Source organism: Hakea prostrata, chromosome 4, assembly GCF_041222555.1.
Source record: "Hakea prostrata isolate BN-2017 chromosome 4, UWA_Hpros_2, whole genome shotgun sequence".
NCBI classification, from domain to species: Eukaryota; Viridiplantae; Streptophyta; class Magnoliopsida; order Proteales; family Proteaceae; genus Hakea; species Hakea prostrata.
In genome coordinates, this window is record NC_142603.1 from 17,516,634 (window position 1) to 17,522,405 (window position 5,772).

A 5,772-nucleotide genomic window follows, 5' to 3' on the forward strand; every position below is an offset into this window, starting at 1 on the left:
TATTATTATTATTATTATTATTATTATTATTAAATTTTTTTTTTTTTTTTGCTAAAAGGGTCATTTTATAACGAACATAAGAAAAATAAAAGAAATACAGCAATTAGTACCTACCTTGCTCACCCGCAACAACAGTTGCCCCCAATACACACCCTTCCTCACTAGTTCCTACTCATAATTGACAACAACTAAGTCATCAGAAACGAAATGTAGGACGTCTAGATGCATCCAAATCAAGATCTTTAAGAAAAGCTTCATAACAATAGTTATATAACAGCACTATCCTCTCCCAATGGGAGGCTCTGATGCACTGTGGATACTTTCGCTTAAGCTACATCTACCTTCTTGAATTTCTCTGCTATAGAACCCTTTTTACTTGTTACTACTTTCTTCACTTCGTGAGCCTTCTTCTTCGGACGACCAGGTTTCTGACGAGGAGAACCTTCAGCCCCGCACTGATATAGATGAAGACGAAAGTGGAAGAACTACTTTCAATTGCAAAGTTTCATCATTGGCCGAACTCTCCAGCCTGGCCGAATTCTGATGGGCCCCACAATAGTCCAAATCATCCTCCGTAGTTCCTTCAATGGCTGAACTTCTAATAATATTTGCAACTTCAGGTCCCACCAATGAACACCCAAGAAGAAGGGTTTCCAATTTGCATAGAACTCTTACCTGCAACAAGCACTTTTTGAAATTCAAAAGGAGTGGCCGAACCACTTTCGAGCTTATCTGTAGGTCCCACTAGTGAACTCCCCAAAGGAAGTTTACCAATTGAATTAAAACACTTTGCCGCATCTAAGGAATTTTGAATTTCAAAACTAGAGTCCACGGCCAAAGAAGCTGCATCAAAATTATTCAAATTCTGTTGGGCCCCGCATGACCCCACTTGAAGCTCCAAACTAGAGTTCACGTCCAATGCAGTTTCTTCCAATCTAATCGAATTTTGTTGCGTAAAAAAGTCTTCCACATAAACCGAATTCTGTTCCGCTAACCGAATTCAGCAGGGCCCCACAAGGCCTCTCATGAAGCTTTTCAAACCGTTCAAAAGAGCCAATATCCTTAGTAGCTGAATTAGGTGGAAGTTGGTTAGTCATGGGACCAACAGAGGTAACCACGTTCTTTTAAAGATTACCAACCAACATCGAACTCTTGCCTTTATCTAAAATTTTTTGAAGTTGAAAAGGATCACTTTGAGAGAGAGAAAGGTCAAGAGAAGAGTTCTCACTAGACACGATCACCACATCAGAGGGAACCAACCTTGTAGATTTGAAATTTGAATTGAAATTTGAAATTGAATTTGCCGCACCCTCATGGGATGAAATAGAGTCCTCCAAACCCGCCACCTCTAGAGCCACACGAATCTGATGTTGGAGTGAGCTTGGAGTCTGCACTCTCACACCGTCAGTAGGAATCCCATCCACAATAGGATTATCTGCTGGGAGGTTTTCTGCAGGAACGATAGAGGGCTGAACCTGCAAACCATCCACAGAATCGTTTGAAGCAAACCTACAATGAAGACCCAGGTGGCCTTCTCGATTACACCGTGAGCACCGCAGAATATCATCCTCAAAAATTACCTTCTGAGGAAAACTAAAAACTCGAAGAGTTCCTGGTTCAAGGCGCTCAATCTGAACCTCATTCACTCGAACAGCATTGACCTCCAATTCAACCAAAATTCTAGCATAATGACCAATAGAACCAAGACGAATTCGTCTATCAAGAGAAACAGGTCTCCCAACAGATTTTGCTATAGAAAGATGCACTTTCTCATGTCAATACTCAAGAGGTAAATCAGGGAAACGAACCCACACCAACTTACCTGCTGGCTGAGGAGAGTGGATATTAAAATCCGGCCTCCATCGGTGAAAACGAATGTATTGCTTTCCAACATTCCAAAAACCTCTGCGCCACACCTCAGTCATATCTGCCTCACTATGAAACTGAAAGATGATAAACCTTTCCCCAATGAATGTAAGATCACCCCTTGAGACAATTCCCAAGCACCCCTAGCTAGCTCTCACAATTCATCCATGGTAGTGATGCGAAAATTAGCTCGCCCAATCAACGAAAAACGGAACTGATTTCGTTGCAGCTCGTATTCCTGTTGCAGGATTACAATCCTGCGAAACTTACCTGCTTGTATAGGAGAAGGGAGGGAATCGATCTCAGGCAACAACGAACTCCCCACTACTCCCGCATAAGATTTATCCCCATTTGTAGGCACCTCTAGAGGCTTCAAACGCAGGAAGACCGATTCCCTAGGCACCTCTGAAATTCCTAGAGCTTCCATCTCCTCCATCTCATCTATGCTAGCCTTTCTAGCTTCACCTAATCATACTATCATAATACTTGCTAGATGCCATGCATTGCTCGTGTGTGAATATGAGAGAGAGAGGTCAGTGTGACCTACGTCCAAGGGATAATAGTTGTTCTTTACTACTACTACTACTAATAATAATAATAATAATAATAATAATAATAATAATAATAATAATAATAATAACCTACAGAGCTATTTTATGCATATCTTGCCAACAAGGTTCAAGTTCATGTTCAGAGTCGAAGCTCTTAAAATTTAGGAAATTGTGTGGATTAAAACTCTAAATATCCCATTAGGTAATCAGTTCAACCCCTAATTCAATAGCAAGGTTTGACGTCGTACTCAGCCTCATCCAAATTTCATCCATTTCCTAACAAACCTCCATTTTGGTTTTCATTTTAGAAGTTGATATTAGTGTCTGGGGGTCGATGTTCTGAAATATCCACACCTTTCATGTGAGTAGAGTAGTCACTTCCTGAATCGTGTGCTAGCATCGAAGCTAGGCACTTTTTCCAATTTATACACACAAATATCAACATCCAAATTTGAAGATTAATCAATGATATTTATGAAACACAAATTACAAAAAAAAAAGGGGGGGGTGGAGTAAGGGTTCTTTTGGTTCCAAATCCTATTAGCAACTACTTGCGTTTGTGAAGGTTGTTAAGTAAATCTTGACTGAAGTCCCATAATTTTTTACCCAAATCCTTGTCTAGAGCTTTAGAAGAAGGTTGCGTTTCATTACAGTCAACAAAGTATTTTCCAATAACGCCTTTCAAGTTGGGATGAAGAGCAACATAAGACGTTGTTGATGCACCCTAGAAGATTGTGTTCAACTCCCAACTTTAGTGCCACAAATCAACTAAATATTATTGAAGTTACTAAAGACCCGTTTGATAACCCATTCAGAGTTTCTGTTTCGATAGAAACAATTTTGAATGTTTTTTGAAGTAGAAATATTTTTATAGGCGTTTAACGAAACTTGCTTCTGGAAACAAAAACAATCTAAGTAGGGTCTTAACAAAGTTCTTATGTTTAATTAGAATACCAAATTCCATAGATTCCCATACCTAAATTGTTTCACCTAGACCACACCAATCTTTTGCTTTGAGAAATAGACGTAACAATTGCATCAAAATCATTTTTTGAATAAAAAACTTCCGTAAATTTTATTTATGTTTAAAAAATCGCCTGAAACAAAAAAACTTTATCATTTTTTTTTTCTTAAAGCAAGAAATCCAGAAACTTTCCAATGGGTCCTTAAAAAGATCATGATAGAAACACTACATACCTGTTCTATGCTTTTCACAAATGGCTTCAATAAAACTGCTATGGGAATGGCTGCAAGAGAGCAAGATATGTTATAAGTACAATAAGCATGGAATTCAAATTCTTCGTATGAAAAGAAGAACAATCTTAGCATATATGTTTAGTTACCTTTCATAAAATTCGAATATCGAGTTATATTAGTAGGAATAAGTCCTGGATGTAGAGAATCCGTAGTCACATTAGCTCCTTCTTCCTAATTCACATTCTCGATCATTCAATTAATTAGTGAGCTAATTATAAGTTTAAGATGAAGATGAAAGACAAGAAATCATGATATATATTAGTAAATTTTCAAATTTGATTGAATTAATCCTATGATACCTTATTACCTGCAATTGTTTGGCTAACTCATTAGCATGTAGTATGTTTGTGAGCTTTGATCGACCATAAGCATCAAAAGGAGTGTACCTGTGTTCATGCGTCATTCAACCAATGAATTAAGACGCAAACTAGAGTTTAGAAGACGAAAGATCATTACATACGTAGATGGGTCATTTATCTTGTCCAAACCAATTAGGTATGAAGCACTCTTTGGATATCTATGAGCTGATGATGACACATTGATAATTCTTCCTTCAACCTTAGTTGATTAGGTTGAATTTGATGTAGCTTTAAGCTTGTCTAGCAAGAGTTTTGTTAGAAGGAAATGCCCTAAAAGTAAAGACAACAAACCACCCAGGTCACTGGATATATATCTCAACATGCATGCATGCAATCCATATATGTGTACCTCTTACGTACTTAGGTGTTGGTAGCAAACTGCAACTATACTCCATCTACAGAGAGTTGAAAAGGGCAACCCATTATTGCGCATTATTACTGTCAAATTAAGAAAATTAATGAGAACAGAAGCGAAACTTCAGCTTGGTTCGCGGGAGAGATGGAGTTCTTTCATAATCCCCTAGCTGATCTAGTAGCAATCCTTCAGGCAGAGTCGTGTAGAGGCTTTAATGTCTCACATAATTGCTTCTTAGTAGTTTTAATTCATGGGCTTCCGTACTATTACAAAGCTCCTTTTGAAGATGTAATCAAGATGCGAGTTAAAAAAAATTGAAAATAGAAATCAAAGAAATTCATCACTTAATAACTTTTTTTCCAGGAGGGAATCCGGATCAGCGACCTCGATGGGGAGCACTTTGAAAAAAATGTCACTAAATGTCACGATTTTAAAACGTCACTTAACGTTTTTTTACCATTTATATACTAATTTGGTTACTTTTCGAACTCTACATATCTTGCATGTCCTTGGAGTCCAAATCCTCTACCCATGTGGGTTAAGAAATTCTTCTTCATGTGGAGATTTGTGTGTCTTTGGAGTCCGAATCTCTACTCATATGAGTTGAAAATTTTTTCTTCATGTGGGTAGAGGATCTAGATCTGTGCCCTTGTTTTGAGATTCCTGTTTTTTTGCAAATCCATAATGTTTCTATTGAAGAGAATTCTCCTCCAGAGATGCTAGAAAGGATCCAGTATCAATCAATGCTGACAGTCATAACTTCTAACCCATTTAATGGATCAATGAAAGGAAATATACTTAGTTTACTTATCTTTTCTAGACCTTCCATTCACATGAAGAGAAAAAATTTCAGTCCACATGGTTGGATGCTCGACATATGTCTAATCTAAATTCCAAACATTTTGTTTTAAAAAATTACCAAAATGTAGAAGTCCAAGTCTTCTCTCCTTTTATAAAAATGAGGATTTTGTGTTTAGATTGGACATATGTCAAACGTCCAACTATGTGGGTTGAAGTTTTTCTTCTCTATGTGAGTGGAGGATCCACACTCATAAATTATTACATCATGAAAACAATTCTATCATCAAAGTTGTGAATCCATCAGATTAGATCCCCTCCATTTCATTCCTTAATAGTCAACTCCATAATCAATCTGGAAGATCTTTTGGGGAATGAACTATATCTCCTCTTACCTGTTTTGGTGCGATAATGAGATCTGCCTCGTTAATTACTGCTCATACCATTCTATTAAAACCATCTCGATCTACTGATCAGCTCCATACAAGAAGAAGTGCAAGAGTTTTGTTACTTCATCGTCAATTTAGTTGGGAATTCATATTAGATTGTTATAAAATGGCGAAGCGCTACATAACCTTCTGTGTTC

General features: G+C 37.5%; 1 pseudogene; it reads right to left on the reverse strand.

Moving 5' to 3' along the window:
* Positions 1-2,964: 2,964 nt before the first annotated feature.
* Positions 2,965-4,459, reverse strand: LOC149018265 (short-chain dehydrogenase TIC 32, chloroplastic-like; annotated as a pseudogene).
* Between the last annotated feature and the right edge of the window lie 1,313 nt (positions 4,460-5,772).